The sequence below is a fragment of the Apteryx mantelli genome, chromosome 8 (genome assembly GCF_036417845.1).
Source record: "Apteryx mantelli isolate bAptMan1 chromosome 8, bAptMan1.hap1, whole genome shotgun sequence".
Lineage (NCBI taxonomy): Eukaryota > Metazoa > Chordata > Aves > Apterygiformes > Apterygidae > Apteryx > Apteryx mantelli.
Genome location: NC_089985.1, coordinates 27,760,268 through 27,776,684, shown reverse-complemented (window position 1 = coordinate 27,776,684; position 16,417 = coordinate 27,760,268). Strand labels below are relative to the sequence as shown.

General features: G+C 38.2%; 1 protein-coding gene across 12 annotated transcripts in view; it reads left to right on the top strand.

The window, feature by feature from the left end:
- Nucleotides 1-7,289: 7,289 nt before the first annotated feature.
- ADGRL2 (adhesion G protein-coupled receptor L2) overlaps nt 7,290-16,417 on the top strand; it is a 392,431-nt gene continuing 383,303 nt past the window's right edge. For all 12 annotated transcript variants that reach the window (XM_013961433.2, XM_013961430.2, XM_013961432.2 and 9 more), the window contains exon 1: nt 7,290-7,397. The gene's annotated coding sequence lies outside the window, so the exon portion shown is untranslated. The remainder of the gene's footprint in view (nt 7,398-16,417) is intronic.

The following is a 16,417-nucleotide window of genomic DNA, read 5'->3' as shown; positions in this document are numbered from 1 at the left end:
CCCAGTGAAACAGTTTCTCATCAGACAGTGACTTTCCTTTTTTATAGATTGCACATTTTGTGAAAAATCTACAGAACAATTTTTCAATTAAATTTTTGTTAGGAAATGGTTTCTCAGATTCTGGGTGGAGTATCTGGGGGAAGAAACCCACACAGAAAACCTAATATGTCCTTCGAAAACTGAAGTCTGAGCTCTGTCCAGGTCGCCGTCTGAAGATTGATTGCTTTTATGACAACTACCTCTAGTCTATTTCTGAAGTGATTGTTTTGTCTTTTATGAAGATTTTGATACAAGTTGGAGGTAGAAATGAAAAATTTTGGAAGCTGCAGGATTATTTGTAGGATTCTTGTCTAGCTTCATCCTGGACCTAAAGACCTTGTAATAAAAGCCTCTACAGAATAGGCCCAATGGACTTATTACAGCTGAAGAGCAGGGTACCTACCTCACAGTATTTGGAGACGATGTTTTTCATTTAAATCAATAGAAGGAACAATTTTTTTCTATTATAACTTCTTGACCCTATAGTTTCTCAGTGAAAATTATGTTCTTGTCAACATCATTGCCAGTATCAGTGAGTTTCTCTGCAGTGGACCAATGAACATATTGTCCCCAAAGCTGGGAAAACAGCGTCCAAAACTCTCAGCCAGCTGTACCACTGCTGCAACACATTTTCTTCCTTACCTACAAAAGACCTACCAGAGATCACAGGTTCCTGCAGACCCTTCCCTGGAATCTACAACAGTTTGTCAAAAGTTCTCCTGTTCAACAAAACAGCTTTTCTCAATGATACCTCTTTCAGTCAGAAAATCTGACTGGCTCTACCCCTTTCAAGCAAAGGCCTCATTTAGAGGGTCACCAAGGATCTGGTTTCTTATACTTTTCTCTTTAGAAAACCAGATCATAGACTCTCCCTTCTGGAATTAATCAGCTCTGGCTCTGCTGGAAGTACTTCAAGTAGAACCTTTTGATATTGATTATTTGGGATATTTTGATTTTAGTTGCAGTTTAAATAGATATGTATGACAACTTATGAGAAATCCAGGAGTTATTTTACCTGAATATGTTCACTTATTGTCGATGTTTGTGTGTGCCTATATAGGAAATGGGAGTAAACTAACATGGCACCAACAGCAAGCACATTCGTGCCTTTTCATGTTAATTCGCTTTTGTAAGTACTAGATAGGTCTGAGTTGTATCTGCTGGACTTTACTTTCTGGGATGTGGCAGTGTCCCATCAACGTGATAGCCAGTTGCTAGAATATATTTGGCTTTTCTGCTGCTCTAACCATGATTGGTTCTTTTCTGCTTCTCCATTGTCTAATCAACAGAGAATTGTTAACAGGTTGTACAATTGCAGAGCAAGGATGTTCACGTGGATTTAAATAAATCAAAGGGCCCTCTTTTATAAGTGAATCAAAATCAAGCCTCTTGTAAAGTTAAAAAATGTTTTTGAATTTCTTTGTCCATTTTCTCTGATCTTTCCTGCTTCCTCCACTCTGACTCTGCCTGACTCGTGCTATGATCTCAGCCATGCTAAAAGATAATATGCTTTTCTTATTTCTTTTGCTCCAGTAATAGTTTTCCTTTTCCTATTTTCTAATACTTTTCTCTTCTTCTATTGGATGATCTTGTTCCATTCAATGATCCTTTTCTTTTTCTTAGTTACCTTGGATGGAGGTCCTAACAGATTCTGTGTTGGATGCTAAAATAATTGCTGTATCCATAACATAACACTTCCTCATCAGATGTGTTTTAAAATGCAAGCTAGAAGTGGGAAGAATGCACAATGTATGTATGGACAGCATATTCTGAGGCCTGACAGATACACCACTGAATCCACTGGGTCCTTCAGCAACACTGAAAACACTGATCGGCACTAAAAAGGGGGAGGGAGAAGTCACATGACAGGACACTGAGTTCAGTGGAATATAGTATAGGAACTGGGAATAAAAGACAAGAAGGAACCTCTTGAATCTAGTCTTCTAATTTCATAGGCAACCAAGCAAGATGACTTCTTTAATAAAGGAATCATTCTCCATTAAAATGCGGTTAATTTCTTTTTACCCCTACTACAGCTATTGGGAGACTGGAAAAACTCTGATGGTTGGAATCATCTCTGAATTTCTTATCTAAGCAGGAGCTGCTTTTCTGTTGTTAGACTTGTCCTCTAGCTTCCTGTGGTTCTTTTCCAGTGTCTAATAAATACAGACATCAGTCATATACCCTTTCATCTTTTTGCTTAGCTGAACGAAACCAGGAAAGCATTCGACTGTCCTCCCTGCATGGTGGCTCTCCATTCCACCAGCCATCATAGCAGCCTCTCTCTGCAGTTATTCCAGTTTTAGCATGCATCTGAGTCACAAAGATTTTGCGCAGAATTCCAGACAAGGCCACACACAAGGGCCTGTGCATGACATGAATATTTCTCTCTGTATTATGTATAAATATAATATTGTATTTTATATGTCTTTTGTGTGTGTATACAAAATATTTGTGCACACATGTATTTTATAGAATAAAACAAAGTGATCTTTTCTTGTAGTGACTTGGTTTTCTAGCTTAATGTAAACTGTGGATTTCATACTTCTCTTTACATCTAAGTATTAAAAACGATTGATCCCAAGACTGATTTTTGAGGATTCCTCCTAGTAAAATTTCTGCAGTCTGATGCTTCTTCTTTCAATGCCACCTGTTGCTATCTGCCCCTTAGACAATCTCTTATCCACTTTACAACTCTTCTCCTAATCCCCAGTTTCCTATGTGATGCTGTATCACATGCAGCCCAGATATAGATAAGATGTATCACAAATCCTTTGTCTAGAAAATCAGTTATCTTATTAAAGGCAGATAAATTCACTTGGCATGATCTATCTTTAGTAAATCCTTTTTGTAAGTTATCCCATTTTCCATTTGCCTCCCTATCTTCAATTATTTTTTCCTTCAAAATTTCTTCTAAAGCAGACTACTGAGGTCAAACTAATGGGTTGGTAGTTGCATAGGTCTCCTCCTTAGAAATAGATAGTACATTTGCTATTCTCCAGCCAGAGAGTATCGTATCTGAGCTGCTTCCTACCAGGTTTGGAATTTCATGTTCCCTTTCTTGTCAGAATTGTGGAGTAGAGTTTATTTGATATCTCTCCCTGCCCTGAGTGCACTGTGCTTTCAGCCTTGCTTCCAGTTTGGTCATTTCTGTAATCTTAACTTCATTCCCATTATCCTATTTCCTCTGTGGTCAATATTACTAAAAACATACACAAGGTAGTCACTTTTTAATTGTAAATAGATTTTCTTTATTGCCACTGAAACTTCCTTGTATAGCAGCCCTGTTTTATTTATTCTGTTTAACTGTGTAAAGATTGTTTTGTTATTTGTTTCAATATTCAATTCAAGTTGTAGTTCAGTTTGACTAGTGACAATTTTCACCTTACTTTATACCTTTGACCTCTGAAACACATCTTTCTCTGCTGATACAGTTTTTTTTTTCCTTCTGTGCTCTGCATAACTTTAATATTCTTCTTGAGGAAGTTATTCGAGTGGAGTATCTTGACCCCTTTCCTGCATTTTTTTGCTCCTCCTTCAGATACACATTCCACAGAGTTTTAGCACCTTTGATTTAAAGTCATTCCAAGGCTCCTCCACATGCAAGACCTTGAATAGTTCAGTCTGTTTGATTTCACTACCTAGGTCTTTTAGATTATCAAAATTTGCTCTGATTTTTATTTGTTGTTCCACTTCATTTAAATGAGCTTAACTCATGATTGCTTTTAGGACCAGCTTTCTCATAGTATCTGTATGGCTTGTCAGAGTGAAGACAGAAATAGTTAAATCTCTTACTGACTGTTGACTGCTTGGTAAACATATGCATTAACTTGACCCAAACAGATTCTGTTTGCTGCATGCCACACTTTCTTATTTCTTTTTAATCTAACAGATTATTAGAAAGCAGCTGTGTGAGGTTACTTAAACTTTCTTCACATCTTTCCTGGGTAGCACGTACACTTCAGTAACTTGGTCCCAGTATTCTTCCTTCTCCTTTCTGTTCACCCACTCATATTTCCTCAATCATAGCTGAATTTTCATTGACCAGATTTTCTTCTTGTTGTGGACAACATGGAGGCATGAAGATGACATGAATCTCTCCCAAGGTTTCCTTGCATTTCCTAAAGTTCTTTTTAGTGTGAATCTCAACTGTTTCCATGGATATTCAGCCATTCCCATGAACCAACACTGTTTAGGCATTTTCCCCCTACCTAAAATGAAACAATGTAGTGTAATCATCTCTGATTTATTCCAGTGGAAATTTCATAGCATCACTTTCCCACTGTGAAGAAACAATATATAAAAAAGGGGGTTCTTCCCCAGTCCTAGCAAGATCATTCTTCCTTCTTCACCACCTCCCACATCCTCCTTCTCAGGAAATGACTCGCATCCTCCTGTTCTCTGGAATCAGTCTTGTAACAGCTTAGTTGTTTCTTCTTAACACAGGCTCCCAAATCATGTCAACATTATTTTTTCTCTCTTTAGTGCACTCTGCCTTCTATCCACAGATGATCCTGCCTTCTGATCTCCCTCACAAACTTCTCTGCACCGTTCTCTTTCCTCTTTAGGTCCTAATCTCTAACAATCTTAGCTTTCCCACTTTCTTTCTACCCTCTTTTTGGTTTTGCCTGTTCTACTTTTTCAGTCTCCCAGATGGCACAAATATTCTTCAACTCTATCTTTCCTCTGTTTCCCAAATTGTTATTCTGCTTGTTCTTTTTGTCAGAGGCTTCCCTGACTCACCACCTCCTCCGCGTTATCCCTTACAGGTCCTCTTGCTCAATAGGTGTCCACAAACCCACAGCTGCCCATTCGGTTTGCTTTCTCTTACACCATTTCCTCAAATCCGCATCTACTTCCAACATTGCCTCCAGCTGCATCTCTGGTAAAGTCTTCTCATCATGAATTTCAGCAGCTAACATGCATAAAAATCTTTCTTGAGAATAATATACATTCCACAGCTTCTGCATCCAGTTCATTTTGTCTCTGCAATTTGTCGTGTATTCTCCACTGCTGCCTCGATTCCTTTTATAGTCATTTCTTCTCACCTGTATTTTAAGGTGCTAATCCCTCTCCATATTGTTCACTGACCTCCCCTTACAGGCCTCCTCATTGCTAGCGATGTTGGGGCACTGGATTGTTAGGCCATTATCAGCTTGGCATACCTTTGAACTAAGAGCGTATTGCAAGATGTAGGGAAACACGAACAAATTTTGGTCCACAGCCCATAGTTTTCAAAGCTGTCTACCAATAGGGAGGCTGTTTTCTACAGCTATCATAAAAAAGTTTGATATAGAGACTAGGACTCTAAGTCTCCCACTACAGTGAAATTTCCTTTTCACCTGTTGAATGGTCACTGAAAAAAGGGTAAGTGAGAAAGTAAGAAATAAGATTTGTCCAGTGTACAAGTAAGATATGACCAAAGAATAAGGTAGAAAATTTCCTGGAGCGTGAACAGAAGAGAATCAAAGGGAAGGCTGAAATTTCAGGCAGGTGAAGTATTACTGGGTTAATATTCAGATGTGCAGAATGTAGTTCAAGGATCCTCCCCCTCTCATCCTAAAATAATCACACCCCCAAACCTTCTCCGGAGAACCAAGAACATTTCTCAGCGGCAGCATTTGTTTATGGGTCTCAGGCAGACACCAATAACCGTGTCGCATAACGTTTATTAGAAAGTCCAAATATATTCTCCACTACTTTGTCCAATATCTATGTGATCATTTATCTGCAGCAAATTTTACTGTAAATGTGATTATTTCCAAGAAGCAATTTCTCATGACTAGATTAAGTATAGTACTTACCATATATTCTGTTCAGACAGAGGCATCATTTTGGAATCTATGTTACAAGCAAATGCCTTATGCTGCAAGAAGACCTGCACGGGTTTACCCCAGAAATGCGGGCACAGTAGCCAGAACACAATAGACTCTTTTGGACTCCGCTGGATCCGCAAATGAACTGGAGACAGAATTTAGCCCTGATTGTCTTTGCAGCCAGTTTCATGCGATTAATCTCTGAACAAGCAGTATTTTAGTTAGATGTGCTTCCTACAACAAGAAGTTCAACCAAACAGTCTTAACTGTTAATACAGGAGATTTTCTCACCAAATCTTATTTCTCAAAGAATGTTAATTGCATTCATTTCTATTTTCAACTGGTGATGAAGGGACATGTGACCAGGCATTCTACTTACTTTTCTTGACTTTTGGTCTAATTTCTGAGCAGAATGACTGCATGTAGAGATTCACAGAATTTTATACCATCTTGTAAAAATAAGTTATTTGAAGTGCTCTAAACAAAAGAAGCAAAGTTGAGTTCAGGTTCCTTTTGGATTGGAAGCAGGTTCAAGAGGGTTGAACATGTTCTCATATTTCTCTAATCAGCTTAAGTACTGCATTTAAATCAAATCAGGAATGTGTAACAGGTAATGTTTGTGGTATTTATGGTAATAAGGGAGAAATTTTGAAGTGGTTGAATGCAAATTTTTTGTCTCTCTTTTGTCTTGATAGATTTAGATAATGTTGAAAACACTGGCTGGAACACACACAGTCGTGCTGTCAGTGATATTCCTGCACAAAAGTGCTTTGAATGCTGCCTTCCCTTAACTATTTTAAAGACACCTGTGCACTCACAACTAATAAATCTCTCCAGGCACGTTTGGAAATATCCCATCTCAATTTGTACAAGTTACTCAGTTCACAATATTTCCATGTTTAAAATCGTTTAGTGGGGTTTACCAGATTTCTAATCATTTGAGGCTTGCAGCATAAAGCCCTAACTGCATGACAGGCTGAGTTATTAGGTGTTGATGGAAATCTGATCAAATGGACCATCAGAAGTTGGGGGGAGCTGGGGGGGGGGGTCTGTTATAAAGTCGACCATAATGACAGCTTTCCTCATCTTACGCCTGTGACATGAAGAGGGAGCTGTAGCTCTTCTGACACACGGCTCTGCCTGAACCGCGCATCCAGGCAGGCTCCCGAGCTCGGCGCCTTGCCGCTCTCCCTCGCTCCTCCGCTCTCCCTTCTCCTTCACTCCCTCACTCCTTCACTCTTCCTTTATTTTTCCCCCCCTCTCTTTTCCTGTGCCCCTGTGCCAGTTAATTTAAATGTATCTGTTCAAGTGGAGCTAATCCATGCAAATCAGAGGCACTGGCTCCCAGTGCTCGATTCACAAAGAGAACTCAGCTTCAGGAGGTCACTCGTTCACAGCTGCTCCTCCCATTATATTTTTCCCTTATTGCAGAACTGCTGCATGTATGCAGTGACTGAAAGGACTCAATTTACTGCAACTGCTGCCTGGTTTTACTTACAACTTTCTTTAAAGGGGGACTTACCTTCTATCAGTCTTACTAAGGTAGGAAGTCTGATTCTTCTAAAGCCGTGTAATGCCTCCAGTGTTTGCTCATTATCAGATCCCACTGTAATGATGCGTATTGTTGTCAGAATTAGGTCCTGACAGAATTGCGCCAGGTGCTTGATGCCTTTGTTACTTGTATGTAGAGGTGCAACTGTTTAAACGGCTGTTTTTCTGATGTTTATTTAGCCAGCTATATCCCCCCCTCCCTTTTTTTTTTTTCTTTTTCATAATGGCAGGTAGGATCTTAGCACAGAAGCTCTCTAATCTACAAATGTAATCTTCTGTCAAGTTTTGCTTTTCTTTAAAAAATGTTTTCTAATGTGTATGTAAGTTAATGCAGTGCTCTGTATCCCCCAAAGGAAAATATTATCACCAGGGCTTTCTGGTCTGAAACCTTATTAAGGTGCTATCTTTGGAGCAGAACAAACTGTTGAAAGGTTTTAAACAAAAATAAAAAGGTCACGTTTTACTTTGCAGTGGTTGTAAACAAGGAAACTCCAGGCCTCATTGCAAATGGGCCTGTCATAAATTTGGACCACAAGATAAACATATTGTTATTAGAATTGCCAGCAGTAGTAGAAGTAGTGAAATGGAGCCCTTATAGTTATGTGTTAATATCTATTGTTTAGAAAGGTTGGACGTGCAGTTCCTGCTTTGCAAACAAAGTGCATCTCAAAAACAACTATTTGGATATGATTCCTAAGAAACTCTTTAAGAAAAGAAAAGTCACGCACTACTTTGTTAGTTACCTTCTAACTTTAGGTGTGTATCACGTGAAATATTGAACGAATACATCTGACAGTACATACTAGTTTTATGAAAGCAGACAGTAAATCTTGCATTTGTTTATGTGTATTTCTTTAAATTTGTTGTCAGAATTGAGGGATACAAATGATAAAAATAACTTTATAAAGACAACTTGATTGTATTAAATCACAAATCATATACTGGAAGAAAAGTGCAATGAAAAAAATAGAATTATTCTGACTTACACTTGTCCCCCAATAAAGTTTTTGTTTGTTGCCTTTCACAGCTGGAGTTAATAAATGACAATGATTAGATTTGGAGCCACCCTGCTTTTATATGGACCTACTATATAACACATCCAAGTTAATCAAATAACAGTTCTGTGAAGCTTTAGACAGAGCTCAAAAAGAAAATTAAGTTGACAGGACAGAAAGAGAGGCACAGAGATTCCCAAACATATCCTCTCTGATTTCTTCAAGCATACTTGAGGCATAAATTTTCAGTTTTACCTTTCTGGATTAGATACTTTTAGTTAGCAAGCTTCAGGAAAGAGTATTTGCTCCCTATTTTAAGTGTTTCAGAGCCTAAAATGTGCATCTCTTCTCTTTGAGATACAGTCTGCTTTTTGAAAAAAATGCATTCTGATTTTGGAGTACAGTACAAACCCAGAGAGCCTTGTCATTGTTAGCATAAAGAAGACATCTACACAAGTATTACTGTGCAGAGGGCAATCTTTCTTTCTCTGGCGTTTGTTAGGTTACTGTACATAGAATTTAGCAGATAAATATCTTCTGCTTCATGGCATTTTAGAGATTCTATTGGTATGCAGGTTACCCTGTGAGGATGGCAACTGAAAAAAGAAATATGTTTTATAGCAGTGTGTAATAAAAGCCCTTCACAATGATGTAAGTGGAGTCTGACCTTTCTTTCTTATCCTGTAATTAGAATTTTTATTAACTCTTTCAAGTGCAGAGTTTTTTAAGTAAATTGATGTTACCTAAGGAGAGCAAGTATGTATTTTTGAACTATGAGTTTAAAAAGTACAAATTTTAGAATTTTCTCCAGACAAGGAGAAAGAGATATATTTTTCCCAGCAATTTGCTCCACACAAAGCAATTTTTATTTATAGGAAAAGAAAGACTTGATACAAAATCATTCTGCTCCCCCTCAGAAGGGTGGGGGGGAGGAGGAGAGAAAAGCATTTCTAGAAGACTTCTTCAGTTTGGAAAGAGGAGGGGGATAGATTTTAGAGAAGAGAGCTGAACTTCAGGAAAGATGTTAAGGATCTTTTGTTTGACCAAATCTCTGGCCAGGATAAAGTTGGGAAGTAAAGGTGATCCCTGTGGAGTTTAGTAATATAGAGAGATGAGATTAGATGACTCACCACTGGAGATATGAAAAGGGGACAAAAAGGCCTTTCTGAGAAAGACTTTTTGTAAATGGATTAAAATATTGTTGTAGCAGACAGTTATTTCCTGCTTCTTTTCCACCTTTTACCCAATGACCAATGTTTAACAGGGATGAAAGTGCTCCTTAGTGAGTCATCAGCAGCATTTCATAGAGTTATTTCCAAATTATGTACTTGATTCTCCTTGTAGGTTTGCCACGTTTACCTGGCATAACTCAGTTTAATTCCTTGATATACTGGAATAAATGAGAAGAAATCAAGTGTTTATATTATGTAGGCCTCTGAATGTATTTTCAGGAAACTCTCAGAGGAGCAAACCTTTATGTTGCATTTCAAGTTAGTTTTTACTATATAGTTTTCCAAACAAAATTGTCAGTGTCCATCTACAGCCAGTTCCTTTTTTTCTGCTGCTGTGGTTTCTTCATCTCCCTCTGCAAACTTGCCATTGCTATAGTAACTCAGTCAAACATCTCTTCAAGATAAGTTACCTTTTACTCCAGTATAGTGTGCCTTCCAGCAGAATCTATAGGATGCGGTAAACCCTTGTAGCTGTATATAATGCAGGGCTCTTACTCCCATCAGGCTCTTTTCTGTTGGTTTTACAGAAGACACTTAAAAAGATAAATTATCATCCTAAAAGGGTGCTATAGAGATTGTTAATAAGTTCCATCCAACTTGTAAAAGGTCTTAGTTGTTCCAGCTCTGAGCAGATACACTTGTTAAACTATACCTGAAAAATATTCTAGGGAGGTAAGAAATTTTGGGAATCCTAAAAAGCAAGTGATAGAGCCTTTGAGAAAATGCATGGCTATAAATGGACTGGGGGGAAAGAAAATCTAATTGTCAACAAGGTCTTCAATCAGTGATTTGTCACTGGTATTTTCTATAACTACAGAGAAAGAATATGTTTCCCACAGCTTCTCATCAGATTACAAACACAATTATATCATATTCTCCTATCACTGCCTTGTACTGGAGAGCATATTGTTAAAATGTAATGTTGCCGAACACAAGACCTTTCATTTCTTCTGCAGGTAAAGCGTGCCTATACCTCAGGGGTTAAAAGCTGAATCAGATCCATAATTTGCCTCCTGACAGCCTTTGAAGATGCTCCGTATTTATTTATTTATTTATTTATTTTGGTCTGAATGTTTAGATTGGCATCCTTTTATATGTTTGGAATTCTTCAGCAGATGTAAAATGCTTGGTAATAACTGAAATCAACCTGAGGCTTTGTATCTCCCTCTTCCCCAGGAACTGCACCCGAGCTTTAGTAACAGTGGAGAATTTTATGCAAACATCCATTCTCATGAGAACATTTCATTTTTCTGCCCTATCATACTCTCTTTATCATTTCTAGAGGTGTTTTAAGACAAGCCCGACCCTTTTACTACCCCCTCTCCCCAATGTCTGTTTTGGGGAGTCTACGTGAAAATTTTCAGTGTTGAAATGCTCCAAAAGAGGGGCAGATAAAAAGAAAATAAGTGAAGTGGAAATGAATCTTTAAATGGCAAGTCTGTGAAACATTGAACATGGTTATCTGACGTTATGTCGGAGAGTGTTATCTCTTCAGGAGAAATGAGCAAGAGCAGTCCACACAGAAAAGTAATTGTTGCTTTACTTCTGTCTGTTTATTTGGGATGGCTTGAACTGTCTCCCACTTTTTTATTTCTCTCAGTGTGAAAAGATTAACTATTAGAAATGCAGCCAGTAGGCATCTGACTCAAAAGCTATGTTCGTTTGACCTTTGGACATGAAATATCTAATGCGTACAAAAATCTAAACAACCTCAAAACATCACTGAGTACCAGAAATAATGCAGAACATGGGTCAGTAGAAATGCAACACTTTAAAAAAATAAAATCACTCAGATTAGCATTTCTTTCTCAGTTCTACATGTGAATTTTGGGTGCTAAGGATTTGACCAGTGTACCTGAGGCAAGAGATCTGTGGCCAAATTCTGCATTAGTTTTAGCAAGAGGCTAAAATGAGACTGAAATGTTAGGGAGAGGAATAAAGGGGGAAAAAAAGGAGGGTAAGAAATGTTTAACCAATAAGTACATGTTTCTCAAAGATTAGGTTTTCTAACCCTACAATGGGCGCATAGGAGTTAAGGAATTATTTAAAGTCTGTATGATGCTGTTGCTAATTTTTTTTTAAGGTTACATTTGTCACACTATTGTGATGTCCCATCACTCCATTAATTCTGCCAGCTTCGTTTGTTGGGTTTTTTTTTTTTTTTTTACCCTTAGAAGCAATGTTACATATATATGCACTGGTGTGAATGGATAAAACTGAATCCTTCAGTAACTAGCCACTATTTCTTACTTCTCTTCCTATCAATTCATAAAGGACTAGGGCAGAAGAGACCAAATGCGTCCCATGCAAGGCAAAGGGCTGAAAGAGGGATTCAGGTTCTGTCCGTGGAGAAATACGCTAGTCACAAGAGCAATAGAGCCAGGACTCAGATATTTTGTTTGACTGTACAGAGAAGTCTGCACATTAATGAAGAAGATCAGTTAGTTGCTAAATGCAAATAATTGCCCCAAAGCAATTTCTGTCAACTAGTCTTTGCACTATCTGTGTTAGGTGAGTTCATAGAACAATTACAGTATAATGTTAACTGACAACCTAAAATTAAAAAAAAGAAATTTTAAAATTTGGTCTGGTGATCCTGAGGGTACGTAATGCTCATCACCTTTCTGACTGAGGCAAGAATGGTTTAGTTGGAGGATTTAAGTTTTTCTTATTAAAACTTCATTGTCTGTGTTGAGTCCAAATGTGATCAGTGCAGAAGCAGTTGAGGAAGCAGGCAGCTCAGAAATGAGGATCCAGTCATAGGCCATGTCTGCATGAATTTTTTCCATCAGCAATAGTTTGAGTAGCTTCTGTGCTTCCTGTCCGGTGAGTTAGGGATAACCTTGTGTCTCCTTTTTCAGAGGAGGGAGGGATAGTCCTCACTGAGATACCTGAAAGCTGATGAAGAGGACTGTTGAGAACGCCAGAAAATTACACTGGTGGTGCTCGCTCGATACCATTGGTCTTCCAAAGTCCACCAGCTAGCCTCAAAAATATATCTGTAAATGGCTAGATCAGAAATGTTTCACAAACTTCTGTGTTATGTGGTTAGTTATTATGTGGATCAGGCAGGAGAAGAGAGAGACGCACACAGACGAGTATCAAAGTAATATGGGGGACAGCCAAAGACGTTATGTAAGGCTGCTTAAATGTACAGGACATGGTTTACAGTCAGTACATTTGGTTTTAATTTATTCACAATTACATTAAGAGATTGTGAAAAACATATCCATACAGCATGGATTTTCTTTGCTTCTTCCTTGTCTTGTCTGTCATGTTTCTTATCCCCACCGTTCCAGTCTTTCCTTGTGGCTCCACTCCATCTCCCCCCAAAAATTCATCAAAAGTGTACCATAAAACCTGTTTAATTTCTTACAAAAGATTATCATAAGTGTGCTTTTAATGTAATGATGTCAGTGGCAGATGATAACATGTATTAGGTAGTGCAAACTGCTGATTATCTGTCAGGATAAATCTGTTTATTTCAGAAATAGCAGTCTGACAACCCCCTGTTGTTAATCATGAAAGTACATGCTAATGCCAGGTACCGTTTGGTTGGATTTTCTCAGAGGAATGTGTTTGTTAGATTTTTGCTTTGACAATCTTCACACCAAGTTTTGCAAATTTTTTGTATAATTTTTCTTAAGAGAGAGTCTAGAGCAAAGCCGCTCATCTACAACTTAGGTTCACAGCAATTCAGAGAAAGGAATGACTTGTGAAAAGAGAGAGTGGATTATAGGATTACACAGCAGTTCAGACTGTGCCTGTGGCTGGGTTCATCTTTAGTAATTTCAGTGCAGACCCATTAGTGAAGAAAAGAAAAAAGCACAAGGAAAGTTAGGGAGTTCTTTTTCCCCAGGAGTTACTCCTCTTATATTTGTTTATTTATTTTTCAGTATTTACAGCGGTTCCTAATTATAACCAGGACTAAAAAGACCATCTCCAGATGATGCTCATAGCATTCCTCTTTAATGAGATAAATGGCCAGCCAGCTTTTATAATGTTGTGAATTCAACCCAGCTTTTGTGTTGTAGAAAATGAGTATTATGTATTTGAAGTGAAACATAAATGGGATACTGAGGCATAGTTTGCCAAATCTTAGGTGAAGAGGTATTTTGTCTGACTTTATTGCATTTTGATCATTTCATGAATGCCGTAAAATGCTGAATAGCATAATAAAAATTGATATTTATATTGACATTTCAGGATTCTAAATAGAAGCTCGGAAAATCTAAACAGACTTCAGTGTCTCTGCAGCTGTTCCTCCAAACCCATCTGAGTTCTGGCTAATTCGCTTTTTCTCCCCACATACCCTCAATTGGCCCTAATATAAACATCTCCCTCTAAAGCAATTTCTCCCCAGAAGATTATGCACATCTTCATCTTAATTCAGAATTTACATGTGTACTTTGCATATTTTTGCATCAGTATGTGTTTTAAATTAGATAAAGGTCACTGTCATTCATAATCAAGAAGAAGGTGTATAAAAGGTCAGGATTCAATAAAAAAAACTGATTAGATGTAGAGGTTTGTTCATATGATTCAGTATATCATTGGATAAGTGGAAATCATGAGTCAACAAATTAACCTTGGTATAATGGGTTACTTGCTTCATTAGGATCAGAAATGAGATTCAGTTTTTTTTTCCATATACTCCCTGTTTGTCTCTGTAATAAGAAGAGATACTGTATTGTTGATACTTATACAACTGAGTATTTTTATAATTTAATTTGGCTTAAAATGCAACACGAATGACAATTCTTGTGTTAAAAAAGGAACTGAGGTGCCAAATACATTTGCTAGGAATATAAATATCAATGAAGTGAAAATTATTTGCTGTAAAAATAGATAAGCAAATTTAAAATAATGGCTTGTGTGTTTTGTATAGACTTTAGCTTGAGCATGTTAAAGAGCCTGCGGTAAGGGAGGCTCTTCAGGTCTAGTGTCAGGAGGGTCAAATACAAACAAGGATGGACTAAGAGCAAGAATAAACTTGTGTTCCACACATAGGGTCAGCCGCAGACCCCTACATGCTGTTGGGTAAACCCCTGTGTGTCTCCACCTCCCTCTGCAAAAAAGGAAAAATAGTAACAGTCCTTATACTGCAGGACTGTTTATGTTTCAGCAGGAGTGGATTTACCAGGAGGGCTCAGGGGATTTTGGACCTTCTACCATTGACCCTGCTCATCACACCATGTTCCTAGCCACATGTTGCAGTAAAAGCTGCAGAGCTGTGGATCTCTGCATTTGAATTACAGGTGCACCTGGTAACGTCTGAGGATTCTTCAGTAATATTTGCCACTATAGATGTGAAATATTGGATGTGGAAGGAGTCCATATTTACAAAATGCTCTGGCCTAGGGAAACAATCTTTTATATGAAATGGTAATACCATATTCCCTACTTCAGACTCTACAAACTAGGTGCACTTTTTATCATCCCACCATAAGCTTTTCAAAACAGATTATTTTTTTTACCCAAAAAGTTCTGCAACTCTTTCAACCTGTATCATACCAGAAAAGTCTTTTTGAAAAGCAACATCACAATTAAAATAGTTGTACATGTCAGTGTTTCAGACATTGTGTATTTCTTTAAGCTTTCTTCATGTCTGTGTAGAATAAATATCAAGTTACTACTTGTTCACTTTTTTTTTTCCCTTGGGCAGCATTCTGTGACTATTAAATCCTAAGTATGAAAGAAAATTAGACTTGCCTGTTACCACTATAAACTTGCACCCAATGGTTTTTAAATAACATGTAGGTAATCTCTTTTCTGTAAACACAGAGACTTGGGCTTACTCATAATTAAAGCTGCAAGCATCACCACTTAAGATGACTCTTTTCTGATGGTCATATGCCATACTCTCTCCCAAAAATTAATGGAAAGGAACTACACTGAGCCATGGTAAACTTTCCTTATTTAGAATACTGTTTAGACTTTATGCAGGTATAACGTTAATCCATTATTTCATTCTTTCAAGGTCAGTTGGGTACAAGCAGACCTTTCAGATGGGATCTTATCAAGTGAGATTGTACTATCGGTTCCTAATCACTAGATCAACTTTTTGTAATAACAGAGCTTAGATAACTGTAACTTCCCCAACTTCCACCTTCCCTCTGTTTTGTAGATTCATATACCTGAGCTATGTGACTAGCGCCTACCTTACTCCTGCTGAGTTACACTATAGGCAAAGCCCCTGACATATGCTGGCCTTGCAAGCGCCAATGGGGAGCTCACTGAGGGTGCACCTACTTTAGGGTGCACATAAATTAGGAGTGCATTTCTGAAGCAAGTCTCCCAGTCCTCTCCACGCATCAAGCTTTGGCCCATACCAGGGAGCAGCCCCAGGGTGCATGACCTGGCTTCCTTCGGGATATCATGAAGCTAGAAGACACGTTCCAGTAGTGCCACTGATGGGACTCAACCAGTCATGGGCGTTCAGACATCAGGATCTGGCTAGAACCAGCCCAAAGTAAACCCCATGAAATATGTATAATGGGAATGTTGGGTCCTTAGTATTTACTGTTCCACACTACAAATCTGCCCCTATTAAGTGGCACTGCTTGCTAATGAGACATAGCCTCAGACATATCTGTATGTAGAGCTGGCACTTAAAGGAATCCACCAATTTTAACCCTTATTTCAATTTCAGAGAGGCATAGTGTGTCCAAGTCATCATTCCTTTGCTCTTGCTGCAGACATAACATAAAGGGAACTTTGGCCACCTCATCAAGGCTATGGAGTTACATGGCTCGAGGAACATCCTTTCTGCACCGAAGTCATT